The sequence below is a fragment of the Chiroxiphia lanceolata genome, chromosome 7, assembly GCF_009829145.1.
Source record: "Chiroxiphia lanceolata isolate bChiLan1 chromosome 7, bChiLan1.pri, whole genome shotgun sequence".
In the NCBI taxonomy this organism is placed as follows: Eukaryota; Metazoa; Chordata; class Aves; order Passeriformes; family Pipridae; genus Chiroxiphia; species Chiroxiphia lanceolata.
The window spans coordinates 6,841,080-6,856,321 of record NC_045643.1 but is presented as its reverse complement, the minus strand read 5'-3'; the positions used below and the strand labels follow the sequence as shown (position 1 = coordinate 6,856,321).

General features: G+C 41.8%; 1 protein-coding gene across 12 annotated transcripts in view; it reads right to left on the bottom strand.

Moving 5' to 3' along the window:
* VWC2L (von Willebrand factor C domain containing 2 like) overlaps positions 1–15,242 on the bottom strand; it is a 423,395-nt gene that overhangs the window by 152,434 nt on the left and 255,719 nt on the right. For 2 of the 12 annotated variants that reach the window (XR_004357978.1, XM_032693017.1), the window contains exon 1: positions 8,796–8,884. The exons of 5 other annotated variants lie outside the window; for them this stretch is intronic. The gene's annotated coding sequence lies outside the window, so the exon portion shown is untranslated. Of the gene's footprint in view, positions 1–8,607; positions 8,671–8,764; positions 9,059–9,102; positions 9,122–15,242 lie in introns of those variants that run through there. 5 more of the 12 variants (XM_032693022.1, XM_032693020.1, XM_032693021.1 and 2 more) reach the window with 5 other exon arrangements.

Here is a 15,242-nt window from a genome sequence, read left to right as displayed (position 1 = left end):
GCTTGGAGAATTCAGCAGCCTGCAAGGTGTGCTCTCAGCACTTGCTGTTTTGTAAAAAAAAGCTCAGTAACTATAATTACACCCCACGCCAAGGTAATGGCGCTGAGCATCACAGCTCTGTTTAACTATCTCACCAGCTGTACCCATCTAATTCCCCCTCCTTTCACCTGCCTGCTTCCATTAAGTTCAGCCTATACAAAGGATGAGGTCAAGAATGCCCTTGGGAAAACAAACAACAAAAAAACCCCAAAATACGACAACTACACTCCAAATTGTTGCATGGCTTGAACTGGATCTCAAGAGAGCAAACTTTTAACAAGAGGGAAAAAAAAGCACCGTCATGGATATGCAACTGGAAGAGTTGTCAAATCTACTGCTTTCCTCTTATAAGCAATGCTTCCAGAGACTACCCACAGTCCCTTACTCTTACTAGCAATATTTTCCTACCCTTGCTGTGATAAATGTAGTAAATTCCACATTAGCAGCAGTTCTCCCATCCACCTTGTGCCGCTGATCTAGAACCTGCCTGTCCTTGCATTTATAAAGCTTTCAGCCCATAAATATAAAATGGGTATAAAAGTACTTGTTCACATGCAATCTATATCCTTTAGGTTAAATACAAGTGGGTTTTTGCAGAAAAACTCCTCCCTTCTTCCCTATCCCTGATGCATTACAATCAGTGTGTCATTCACATCCCCCTTGGATCCTGTTTTCTGGGCTAAACACCTGAACCTCTTCCTTCTCTCTTCCCCACCCTTTCCAGATAGCATGGAGTCTGGATTAACTATGCACGTACCCATTGCTGATGTTTATAACGCGACTCCTGCAAACCTGATCACCAATTTTGGAATTTTGGAATTATCTGACTTTCAGAGAGGTTAAAGATGCCCATCTCAGCTGCACAGAGGCGTCAGTAGAGATGGCACACAGCAGTAATTCCAAACTGGGAGCTTGGGACACGCATGATCCAGTGGGATCTCTCTTTTCCTCAGGTCATGACCTATCCTGCCAATAAAGGGAAGAGGAGCTGAGTGTGTGTGCAGAAAGATCCCTCCATTCCCCAGAGTAAATACTCGTTTTCTGGACCAGCTCTCCACACCTCCCCATCCTCTCTTTTCACTTTCTTCTGCAAAGATTACGTCTGTCACCATCAACGGTCCACTAAGGAAATCACTAGTAACCCTTATACCCATTATTTCATATCCTCTAATGTGACTTGGACGTATTCTTGCATTTACTCCTGATTTTTTTCTATCCATAGAGGCATTTTAACAAATACCTTCGTGGGGGATGGTGTGTGTTTTGGTTTGGTTTCAAACTTGTCTTGTATGTGTCTTCAAACCTGTTTTGTATGTATCCACTGCACTTCAGTTCAATAAATGCTGCTTAATTACAGTGTTGGTAGCTCAGCAATTTTGACCTAGATCAATGGAGAGCCCACCCGGGTAAGACTGCACATAATCTACTCAGGGTAGTTACAGAAGACACTCCAGTGGGTGCTCTGTGACTCCTCCTTTTGTCATCAACAGTTGTGCCCATGGATTTTCAATATGACATTTCTCTCTTAAGTAACAGCACAGTCCAGCTAATAGATCATAACAGCCCTGAGAATCTTCCCTGGAACAGATATTATGCAAACATTGATCAGAGACAGTCTCTGCTCCAAAGTGACTGCAACTGCAGCACTGACTGACCTTCTCACTGGCTCCAACTGGGGATCGTTACTAGTGACATAATTATGAGGAAAACAATCTGATTTACTTTTATTACAGGGCCTTTCTTCTATTAATTAAACTTGCTACAGTAGCTGGCACACCATAAGAGAATACCCATACCCCATACTCTTTCAATCCTGCCATCCTATTGTCTGCCATGTTTATTTTCTCCCATTTTTACTACACATCCCTAAGGTAAACAAACCTCCCCTCCTGCAGGAATTTCCACAATCCAGTCATTTGTAGGTTCCAGGTACACTGGACCATCCTAAATGATAATTTAGGCTCTCTTTCACAAGGAGATCTGTGGCCTCACCAGAAAGGATGACCCCCTGGCCCTTGCAGGTACTGTTGGAACAGAAGCAGTGCTGGAGAACCTGGGCCTGGGAGCACCATCCCAGTGTGACAGGTACTGTGTAAACAAGCTAGAGAAGATGGTCCTGCTCCAAAGGGCTCACACACTATCTTAGTGGCACAGATTAATCAGCTCTTGCTGTCAGAAGTCTGCAGGCTTTTTAACAATTTCCTCTGGGATGCCTGGTATAAACAAACTGTGAGTAAAATGCAACACCCAGCAGCACAGTTTGCCTGATTTCTGTGAAAAGACAGCACACCTCACCTGCCAACAGATGTAAGGAAACAGGGTTTTGGTGGCAACATCTCAACGTGTGCAGACAGGTATTTGATGAGCCTCAACAAATTCTGTCCACAGGCTTGTTACTAAATGCATTAATTATTACTGATCCCAAGGCAGCTGCTACACTAAAAACATCCCATAATGATTTTGTTGGTGAGCTGGCTATTACACTTCACCACTCCTTTGCTTGATGCCAGCTCTATTCCATACTTTATCCAAGTCGAGCGAGCTGGAGGTGTGGGATAACAACTTCTCAATAGGAAGAAAAAAACCAGGAATGTAACCAAGTTGAAAGATTATTTGGAGCTACATGCCATTCAAAGAAAATGAAAAGGATAAGTCATATGTTAAATGAACTCATTTCCATCTGGCCATGGGCCATTTTCAAAAGCTTTAAGGCAGAATCACTTTGAATTCTCCTATGAGCTTTTGGCTTTTTCAACCCTCTTAGTTATTATTCTAGTTATTCATGGAAGAGCCCTCTGCCTTGGTCATGGTTTTCTTGTTCTTGTTTCTTGCCACACTCTTTTTTATGATGTCTTTTTGATGCCATATTTTACTGAACAGCAGGGTGGACCATAAGGGCTTGACTGATTTCCTACAAGCCAAAGGAGGAGACAATGAGCTGCAAGGAGAGTATGTGCAAAAGCAGATTCCTTTTGTACTGATTTCCATTTACACTACATTTGCTGCAGCTGCAGCCCAGCTCCATTACCTCCTCTAATCACAGAGCTTGTAGAATGATTCCATAAAACTGGTCAGACTTGCTGCCTAGTCTATAGAATCAACTCGGTACTGTTTTGTGTGTGCACATTGAAGTAATTAAAGAATTTATACAAGGATTCAATTAGTTTGCATTCACTGCTGGCTTTGTTCCAGGCTCTACTTAAAGGACTTTGCAAGTCCTTTAATTGCCTTCACAGTTCCACCCTCCACTCTTTACCTTCCTGCCAACTTAATGAACATCTTCATACTCCAGAAGATCTCCCATTAAAATGGGCATGCTCAGATCCATATACATCACAATCCCAGTCTTAACTGGCACATGCAAACAAAACAAGTAATTGTAACATCAGGAATTAACAGATTTATATAATTTCCTGGAAGTTTTTAAAATCCATTTCCTTCTTCCCTTTTTTTTTTAAATATACATGTTTTCTTCTGAATATTAATAATGATGAATAGTGGGACTAATCATCAGGTATGCCTTAGGTATGTATTCCCTGAAAATTGCTGTTTGGACACCAACAAGAAGGATAAAAATCTGGATAATTATGTCTCTTGCTTATAAACACCCCTCTGGATTTATTGCTGAAAGATCAATAATACATGAACCACATCAATTTGCTTTATCTAATTTGGACTGCAGTAAACTCCTCCCAGGAGTATCCTCTTCAAAGTTTATTTCTGAAGGCAGGTCAGTAGTTGTTTCATCACCTTGTGCAAATATTTTTAAAAAGGCAAAATAGTGAGTGAACAGCAACTAATTTTCATTATGACAAGTTCTGATTTGTGAGTCCTTTGTTTTCAAAACAGCTGTAGCCATATGAAGTGTATTTTAAGGGACACTCTCTCGATGACTAGACTGACATTTTCATCAACTCCAGTGGCAACAGATCCAAGCTCTAGGCCCCTTGCCAGCTAGAAAGAAGCTTGATAATTATTTCCCCTTTCCATTACTATTGGGAATCTGTTCGACCTCTGGCTGATGAGCTTGTTACTGGTCTCACCAGTCTTGTTCCCAGTAAAAGGAGTTTGTTCTGTGTACACAAAGCTGGTGGAACCTCCTCACCATTAAGTGCTAGCAGACAAAGTGGCCACATGAGGAACAGCTTCAGCTGCCTCAAACTGAGAGACTCCAATAATCTGAATTTCTAAGGTGCTCCCTGTGGGACACATCCTATATCACTTAACTGTACCCCCATTTCATATGCGTTATAGGGAGTATTTTTAAGAGTCATTACCTCCCACATTTACAGCCTGAAGCACATTAGAAACCTGGAAAGAGTTACTACTTCAGGCCTTGTTGTAATGCAAAAACCAAATAACACTCAGAAAAAATACCAGGGGGCACACAGGCAAGGCAGACAGAGTCCCATTCCTATGCCACCCCGTCCCACAGGGTGGAACTGGGCTTTCTGGGAAGCAGTGAACAAGGGCAGAGGGATCCCACGAGAATCCAAGCAGAGGCGGGTGAATGTGCTGTGGTGGTTACATGGAAAAAGATTTTAATGTCCAATTAAGCCAAATGAATTATGCAAAATGTGATAAAGATGGAGGAAAAATGCAGATGCAGTCCATTATTAGACTAATGACTAATCAATCACCACCCATTTTTGAAATATCATGCTTAAATCATCCCAGCTTCAAATGAAAATAGCATCTTCTTAGAAAGCCATGGAATTACTTAGCCTGGCAAAAATACAGAGCTACACTGATTACCACTTTGAAAGTGCAGTGGTCTATTTTTAATAATTATTTTCATCAAGAGTGGGGGAAAGGGGTGATTAAGGGCAATTAACAGGCAAGGCCAGTGTTTTCCCATCTGCTTTCTTCCTAGCTTTGTCCTTGTATAGTTTTGACTTCTGCAGTGTGATCAAAGTTGCAAAGAACCATTTATTTTTCAAAGCAACTGAACTCCCAGAGCTCAAGCAACTGGGGTCTGGTCCTCACTCCCAGGGGCATTTTTTACAGCTTTGAACAGAAACAAGCTGGTGAGACACCAGCTCTTCTGGGGCCAAAGAGAATCCAAGATATTGATGCAGAAAGAGTCATGTCAGAGCTTCACTGGTGGTTCCTACAGAGGAGCCCTCCGACTGTATTAGCAGCTGTCAATGAACAGCTCCTAATTTTGCACTGAGTAGAACTGGTACAACTTGCCCTAAAACGGTGGCTATTGTTGCTGTACAACAATGACTAACGTTGTGATGACTAATCTGTTGCAATCCTCTGATATTATGGTTCAGTGTGCAGGTTTTGACAGTGTACTGACCGTGTATGCTCTGGGCAAAAGCATCCTCCTCCTCCCATCCAGCTCTGTGAGCATTTGTACAAACAAACGGAACAGTATCTCTTATGAAAAAACATTGCAGATCTGTTCCAAGCTCTCTCTTAATCCCATTTACACGGCAGTATCAGCACCTACTCCACTAGCTCAAAGGAGACACCTTGGGATAATGCATGTTTTATGCCTGGGGGAAGCAGGGATCATTCTTATCCCAGCTCCAAATCTTGCTGGCTCTTTTTCCTTCAGGCACCCCAGCAGCTGCAGTTCATAATGAACATGGTAAGTCAGAACAGCCTTTACAAAGATACTGGAGGATTGTGTCAACACTTTCCTTTTTCACTTGATGCTGCTGCAAAGAACACAGACAGATGAATCACCCACTGTAATGAAGGTGAAAGAACGTGAGACCATCAGAAGTGCTGTAAAAAGGTAGTGTTTATCCCAATTAGCCACTCTAAATGATGGTCTCAGATTAAACACTTATCAATTACTGCTGCACATGCTGGGTCCTGACCAGGGTCAGCTGTAACAGGAGGACTGCCTGCAGGTCCTTGGAAGCATGCAGCAAGTCCTGGTGGGAAACACAAAGGAGGGAGACACACACGGGGAAGTGCTGACTGAGGGGTAAGTGCTGTTAATGCAAACAACCAAACAGAGCACAGGGATCAACCAGACAGGCCCCAGGAGAGGTTTCAAGTGGAAGAGTGTAGCACTAAACCTGCATTATATGGGAAAACTGTTGTTTAAATATGTCTTAAAATGGCTTTTTGTGGTCTCTTTGCGAACACGTTTCTTCTTCCCAATGCCCCCCACAACAACTGTTATCTCCCATGCAGGAATGTCTTGGGAAGATGTCCTAAGGTGTTCTCATTGGACCTTGTTAACCCCTTCCTGTGATTGGGTGTTCCTGTAAGCCCCTTGAGACTTCTAATTGGTTACTCTGTGAATCCTCCTAAACCCTATAAATGTAACACCTCCAACAATAAACCCTCTCTTGCCTCCTCTCCCCACCCTGTGTGCTGTCTCTGTGCCAGCCATGGAGCCACGTGGGTGGGGGGAGAAGGGGAGGGCACCTCTCCCCTCCAGGCTCAGGGTCTGAAGAAACCCCTGGCGCTGGAGTTCCCTTTCCCTATCCTTCAAAACGTCGGAATGGTTCCTCAGATGGAAATGGAACTAGAACTGGGTCTCCCCACGCCACGGGGGGAAAGGGATCCAGAAGAAGAGAAATTTATTTCAGGAGAGTAGAGGCACTGAGATGCCTCTTTATCATGATCAGTGACCAAAAGTCTATTTCTATTAGAAAGTGAGGAGAAGCAGATATATTGGGAAGTGGAAAATGTGTGGATGAGATGCCTATGCTGATAAATAAACAGGTATGGGGGCCTTCACATACCCAAAAATATTAAGATATCAAGACAGAATTTTTTTATGTCTTATCCTTATTTTCTCAGTGGTTATTTTGATCAAGATGAAGAGTATCCTAAAACAATATTATTTCGAGGTTATTAATTTTATCCTTTCAGATCACATGAAGACTCAAAAAAACCACCCTTGTGTCCTCCAAAGGAGGAGCTTCATCAAAAGTAATCCACAGAAATGGCAAAACTTTGTTGCAGGAGAATTTCCAGCTTTACTAACTTTCAAAACTAATTGTGGATCATGGGTCTCTTGTTTGTGTACATGCTCTCTGCAGGTTTTCCTCTTGCTGTGTAAAAACGGAGGGAATCTCTCTTCCCTTTGTCACATCAAGTAGCAGGAAGTGCTGGTGGTGTGTTTGAGGAGCACAACACATGCCAGGTTTGCAGAAACCGTTGCATAAATTTACATATGAAACCACCGCACTCCCTGCAGAGTTACTGCTCCTCGTAGTTGACATTGCACTTGAAACAGGGCTGCAAAGGGAGCAATAGCTTTTGCAGAGAGGTTTAAAATAATCAATTTTGTTTTTTCCTTTCTAACCATCAAAGAAGCGTCTTTGAATTCTGGGAGCGGTGCAGTGAGAGGAGATGAATGATAATTGCCATTCCTGGCTTTTCTCCGTATTTTTGAGAGATACCATGACTAAAGTAAAGTTAGGTGCCATCATTACCTGATTAGACACTCCTGAGAGCAATAAGCATAACAAATTCCTGGGCTATGCCACATTCGTGCACAGGGATTTTATCATCATTCAGTTCCTTATAGTCTAAATAAGTACATTTGGAAAAACTGGATAGTATTCACCGCAGTAATGTTAAAATACAGATGTAATATATGCTTTCGTAAATTCATAAATTAGAATTAGTGGCAAGAGATCTATTGCTGAAACGTAAAACTGTTCATTTTAAAAAGCAGAACATCTAAGTCACTGAAAGAAAATGAGTGTCAGTAAAGTACATGTGCTTTTTTTAACGAGAAGCTACCAAAGGAACACGATGAAATCATGGAATCATTAAGGTTGAAATAGTCCTCTAAGATCATTGAGTCCAACCTAATATTTGGCTCTTTATCTTGTCTTTGGGTGTTTATTAAGGGAAACTAAATGCATAAAGAAGAAATATCAACAATATATAAAATGTATTCACAGAAGCTTGCCCAATTCTGAACTCCAATAAGTGTATGAATCTTTCTCACAGTTTTAATGTATTCCAGGTGAAAGAACGATCAGTTCAACAAATCTCATCTTAATATTTCAAGAACTACTTCACAAAAAGCCAGCTAAATATCTGTGGTGGGTTGATCCTGGCTGGGTGCCAGGTATCCCCCAAAACCACCCTATGGTTCCCTTCCTCAGTTAGACAGGGCAGAGAAAAATACAACAAAAGACTTCTGGGTCAAGATAAGGACAGGGAGAGATCACTCACCCACCACTGTCACAGGTAAAGCAGACTAGGGGAAAAAAATACATTTAATTTGTGTAGGAAACCAGAAGAAAGGTTGACAGGCTCAAAACAACCAGGTGGGAAGTGGGCAGTGGGGGCAAACAGGGTGAGCTCTGTGTACATGGGACAGCCACTGCTGCACCCCCCAACCCCTTGAGCCCTCACAGGCCCCATAAGCTCTCACATCCCTTACATCCCTCACAGCTCTCAGAGACATCACAGTGACCGTAACACTCACACAGCCCAGAGCCCTCACGGAGCCCAGAGCCCTCCCGAGGAGATTAGAGGAATGGTTGACAGGCTCAATACAACCAGGTGGGAAGTGGGGTAGGGGGAGAAACAGGGCAAGCTCTGCATAGGTGGGACAGCTTCTGCTCCATCACCTACCCCTTGAGCCTTAGTCAGCCTCTGGGCCATACTGAAATGGCAGCAGCTGAATGCATGTCCTGACCCAAAATAGCAGAGTGACTGCATGTCCCCACCCAAAATTGCGAAGCGACAACATGTCCTGACCTAAAATGGCAGAGTGACTGAATGTCCTGACCCAAAATGGCAGAGTGACCACATGTCCTCACCCAAAATGGCAGAGTGACCAAACGTCCTGACTCAAAATGGCAGAGTGACTGCACGTCTTCACCCAAAATGGCAGAGTGACTGCATGTCCTCACCTAAAATGGCGGAGTGACCGAATGTCCTGACTCAAAATGGCGGAGCGACTGCACATCCTGCCCCAAATGGCAGAGCAACTGAATGTCCTGACCCAAAATGGCAGTGACAGCATGCCCTGATCCAAAAGCATGGAGTGACTGCATGTCCTGACCCAAACTGGCGGAGTGACCGAATGTCCTGCCCCAAAATGGCAGAGTGACCACATGTCCTGACCCAAAATGGCGGAGTGACCGCACGTCCTGCCTCAAAATTGCAAAGTGACTGCATGGGTTGTCCCAAAATGGTGGACCAACCGTGTGGCAAACCTTGCCACGCAAACCCAAACCAATATAATCTGCATTCCTATCTCTGGTGGACTTCAGCTATGCATTCTCAATTATTTTCAGACTAAATCAATCTGATATTCAAATACCTTCTAACAGTGATATTTATTCAACTACAGATTAATTGCATTTTCATAACAGAGAGGGCTTTCCAAAGTTGGCCCTACTTTCACACTTGCATAAATTCATTTTAAATCCAACTTGGTATTCTATAAAGCCACGTACTGCACAACCATGGATACAGCATTGTTTCAAGCACCCCGTTTCCCTTTGGACATGATTTGATAAGCAGTAGATGTTCAAGAGTCCTCTTAGCAAACACAAATCACTGGTTTAGTTTACTAAACCCATTTCTCTAGCCCAAATTTAGTTTAAGCCCTTTTGAAGAGTCAACTTTGCACAGATATGCTGTGTGTTGGAAGAGCTGTTCAGTCTGTTCTTAACAAATGCAAACCCATACTGATAGCAGCTACTTTAACAGGTGACCTGGCTAAGGAAACGTGAGCCCCCACCAACACCTGACCACAGCAAACTGGGAGTGCTGGGCGAGCCGGAGGTGAGCAGAGTCAGCATGAGCAACCACGGCTGAAGCCCTGGCCTCACACCTCAGGGCCAAGGGTCTGCAATGGTTTCCATTCCTGGCAGTGATGACAACGGTAGTGGCAGGCAAAAGCCTCACAATTAGTCAAGAAAGATGACCATCACATGAGAGAGTCACAGAGTAGAGGGTGGGCATGCTATGTTGATTTCTCATGTGTTTTAAGGACACAATTTCCCATGAAATATCACAAATAGAGGCAAGTTTGACTGTACTGTGTGAGGGAAGTTGAATTTAAAAGAATCTAGTTGGATCTTTGTATTCTGATTTTGTTTGTTTTGCAAAAAGACGATTTGAAAAAACAGCTGTTAAAATAAAAAATGAATTATGCAGGGGCCTGGACCCACAGTGTACATCTGCCACAGCAAAGGCTGGCGTGCGGGGCCAGGAGATGCAATTTAAAAAAAATCCTTATTCCTCAGGATACACAAATTAATTCTCCTCTAAGAAAGAAGGGCAAAGTTTTCCACAGTACTAGCAGCTGTGCATGCTAAACAGTGCTTGCTTCATGTACTGTATACACAGAGGGTCACATTCACTGCAGAACACAGAATTAAGCAAACAAAATCACATTAAAGGAGATAATCTCTTTTTCTTTCAGTTTGGAGCAAATGGACATTACAATATGTCTCTATTTGTAAATATAAATTCTGAAAACAGGAAAGAAAATACTGTACGATCAGTTATTATCAGGTTCTGTTGAAGATCTTTCAAGAGCCAATCTGACCTAAAATGTACAGGTTTTTTAAAGTTATTGAAACCCAGATTACAGCAAAGCTAGTTAAAAATGATGCATTTTCTCTTCTTGGGCTCCACAGAGTTGTTTGAGATCCAAATGTATGCTCATTACCTCAAAATTTTATCACGAAGAGCTGAGACAAAGCTTCATCATATGCAAATATTTAAACAAGAGCAAAATCTGATTAAAAGCTTCAATTAGAAACGTTAAATATTTCATTTACTGCTGGTTCAAAACAAATGAATGGGACAGCATGATGGCAGACACCTGCCCTGTTTCCTGCCCCATGTTGCTCATCTACACCATCATCATGTGGTTCACTGCTGGGGCACACAGATCTCAGTGATCATGACTAGGGACTTTCAGCTATCATGCTCCCAAGGAAAAGCATCTGTCCCCCTTGGTTATTTCACTTTATTATAGAGTCCAGGTGCGAGCAGACACCACATTAACCTGGGGATTGTCTTGCATTCACAGCACTGAGACCAGGTAGAACTACTGGGATCCAGCAAAGGGTGTGTCCTGCAAAGAGGGGACCAAAAGCACTGACCAGATGGGAATGTGCTGCCTCTTACAGAGGCCTTAGGTAACACCTTATCTGCAGACAGGCAGATATCCATCTTGGAATGCCAGAGAAGTCAGGTCTTTACAAATATCATTATGGGGAGAAACCACACTACTTTTCATAGAATCACAGACTGATTTGGGTTGGAAGGGACTTTAAAGACCATCCAGTTCCAACCCCTTGCCATGGGCAGGGACACCTTCCACTAGACCAGGTTGCTCCAAGCCCTGTCCAACCTGGCCTTGAACACTTCCAGGGATGGGGCAGCCACAGCTTCTCTGGGCAACCTGTGTCAGGGCCTCACTGCCCTCACAGGGAAGAATTTTTTCATTCTATCCAATCTAAACCTACGCTCTTTCAGTTTGAAGCCTGTCACTACAGCTCTTGTAAATAGTCTCCCTTCATGTTTCTTGTCAGTTCCCTTCGGGTACTAAATTTCTTGATGGGTACTGAATTAATTTTTTGATGGATTTGAAATAAGTTTCCTAGGACCTACCAGCAGGAAGAAAACCAGAAGAAGGTCTTCTAAAATCTAAGCTTCCCCGCATTTGTTTGGGTGAATGTTACAAGATACTTTGTGATTTACTGAGATTACCTGCATAGTGACAACAACAAGCACCATAAGGGATTCTCTGGGTTAAAAAAAAAAAAAAAAAAGTCAACCTGTGGTAAATGAAAGAAAGATATAAACCCTGAGGCTGGAAGAGAGAGCTGCTGTGGCAGAATGAACTGATCTCACAACTCATAATACACAGGGTTGAACGCATAAAACAAAAGAAGGTGGATTTTCTTGAGTTGTGATTACTTTCAGAGTCAGTAAACTTGATAGGACTGGGTTTAAAGTATCTGAACAGATTTATATTTATACATAATATATTTATATACTTGATAGAGAATAGAAGGACTGGTTAATTCCAAGTTTTCAAAGGCAGCTTGGGCCTTGATTAAGCAAACTGCAAGACTAACAGATTTTTTTAATGATTTTTCCCCCAGAAGAAATTATAGCTGGGAATTTGATCCAAAAATAACCCAGGAAGACAAAACAAACAGACAGTGAAGGAACTGCATTTTGTCTAATTTAGAAGTGCAGAGGTAAACTCCAGCAGCAGTTACCGCATTTACTGACAGCAAAGGTTTTGCAGTCACCATCATCTGCTGCACGGGATTTTTCTCTGACACTGACTTATCGAGGTGCATGACACCTATTACCAAGTTTTTCTTTGCAAATGATCTCTGATAAGAAACCTGAAATGGTGATGGGAAACTGAATGACACAAACAAGGTGTGACATTTAAAAATCAGGGTTGGGTTTTTGTTCAGTTCCATCGAAGGGCCTTTGCTGCGAGACTGTCTCTTTTCTCAAGGACACGGGGATACAGCACCCTGGGAGAGCCAGCCCTTACAAACCAATGCATCATGGATTTCCTGGGCCTTCTGAACAGTCAGATGAGTCCCTACATTTTGGAGCTTCCTCAAAGAAAGTGATGGAGGAATATTTTTACTTCTAAACACATTCTTATTTATCCAGCCTTCTACATTAAGACTGATATCAGAGTTGGAGAGCAAAAATATTTAAAGTGATCAGAAATAAAGATGGATTTACCAGATTCTTCTAGGGTGATTTGAGAACATGGTATCTGGTCTACACATAATGTATAAAGCAGGCACAGACTGCAGGGCTCCGTGAGTAACACTGGCATCAGAGAGGATGGGAAGTGATTTAACAGGATGCCTGGCCAAGGGAAGGGAGTATTACAGGAAACTTGCTTCCAAAGACAGGGAATAACATGACTATTTCAGAGAATGGATGTGGAAGGGGATTCAAGCACAGTTTTCTGAGTGTTTCATTATTATCAGAAAGAGCTTTTTGCCAACAAGTGAAATGAGGGTATTTTGACACAGATTTTGTTCTTTGCCATGACAGAGAGAAGGAATAGATTTATTTTTTTTTACTTCTAACAATGTTCAATGGCCTGAAAGTGGTTAAATAATGATAATAAAATCTGTATTTAAAATGTAATTCAGTTCTGTAATTATATTTCTTATGCATGGAGACAGAAATAAACTAGAGGAAGAACCTATTAGCTCTTTTGCATGTATAATTGAACACGTTTGATATTACTTGGTAACCTTTGTAAGCAACTGGCTTTGAGTTTATGCAAAGAGGTGAACACCTTGCATACATAAATAACAATCAGAGCAGATAGGTTTTTGATTTTGTATTCTGTTCTTTTCTTGTTTGTGTCTGTTAGATGTGGTCAGACATCCCTGGCTTTATCTGTCTATCCATAGAAACATCTGAAAGATCTGACTTTTGCATCATTTTGGTGCAGTAATGAATAAGAACTGACATCAAATATCAATATTATTGGCCTAGCTAAATGGTAGCTGACATCCAACCGGACTGCTGAAGAGGTAAACAAAATTGAAATTTTGTTTTTGTTTAAAAACTGTCTGACATTATTTGCCCTTCAGTAAATCAATGGAAGAATGACCTAAATGCTGTTTGCATTTTGGCTTGGGGAGGTAAAATTGGGCCATTGCTATCAAGCATCTTTTTATCAGTCTTTTAGGTTTTCCTAGGATAACCTGTAATTTCAAAAATACTTCTTTTGTTTTAAAGAAACTTGGTAATATCTGTAATGGTTCCTAAACCTGCAGACATCATACAAACACAGCATGTCAGATACAGGCGAATGATAATTGTACTCTTATTTGAACACAAACACATATACACACACATAAGGGAGCAAAAATGATTCAACCAAGCATCTATAGTCTTTCTACTTCATTGGCATAGGGGTTTACCTTTGCAAAGGATGTACAGAGCTCGAGATGCACTTAGGCCATACCTCAGTGCAAAGGACATATCTGCTGCAACATTTTTCTCCACAAAGTTATTGTGTTATGGAGACATGGGAGTAAAAGGCATTTATTAACTTTTAGGTAATTTTAGTAACATTAACTTTTAGGAGGAAAAGTGCATTTTTCTATGTCCTGAATTCAAAAGCTATGTGGGTTTTGCTCACGTTTTCTCAAACATTCCACAGGCGGAGGACCAACCTTGAAAACTGCAGAATTTATACGGTGCTGAAAGTGTTATTTGTGAAGTCCTGACATAACAACAACTGCAGAAGTTTCTCTCAGGGCAATGGGACTCTGGAGAGCCCACGTCCCAGCAGGGCAGGCTCCAGCAAATGGGCACATTTCAGGTGCCAAGCTGGCAGTTGTGTTCCATAGAGAAATGCCTAATTAGGGAATCTCAGCACTAATAAGAGTCCTGGCTGCAAATGTTGCCCACTTAACAAAAAGCTATTAACTACAGTTCCATAAGCATGGTACAGTAAATAACTCAGATTTAATCAGTTTCACAGAGTTTAATGAGGATTTATTCAGTTTGTGTAAATGCATGATTCTTTTTTAGCTTCTTCCTTGTACAATACTCTTTTCCTAAAATATCCCTTAATATTTGGACACACTGCTTGGATGGCTTTCTGATCTAACTGGAAAATTTGTTCCTTGTTCTTGTGTAATTAGAATTTCATGTTCTTTCAGAACTCCTCTGGGCACCAAGCAGCCCAAGACACGATTGCCACAAGCCCACTGGAGTGACTGAGGAGCCTACTTAAACTGACCTATATCCCTGCAGAAAAAGGAGTGAATCCCTTGGGATCTTTCACCATTACAGCTCTGCACCCACAGAGCCCAACCCTATAGGCAAGACTTCTGATAAAGCACGGGATCTGCAGATCTGTGGCATTAGGATATTAAAAAAAAGTGAAAAAAACCCCTCTAGGTAGGATTTTGTCAGCAATCACTCTTCAGTTTTGCCTTTTCAGACTTCTTTGGCCAGGTATAACCACTAGGTTGGACACCTGCGTCCAAACAGCCCATGGTCAGTGTCCAAAATATTTTCCATGTAAGTATTCTGGAAAATATGAATGTTTCTATAAAAACATGTCTTTCCTCATAAAGCATGCATCTTTTAACAAAAACATTGTCTCTCAGAATTAGAACCCTAATTAGCTTGCTTAGGGTGGAATATTTTAATTTTTTGGTGGGCAAGCACTAGAGGGTAAGAAAACAGTTCTCTAGTGCTATATTTGGCTGCAATATTACAATTGCTTC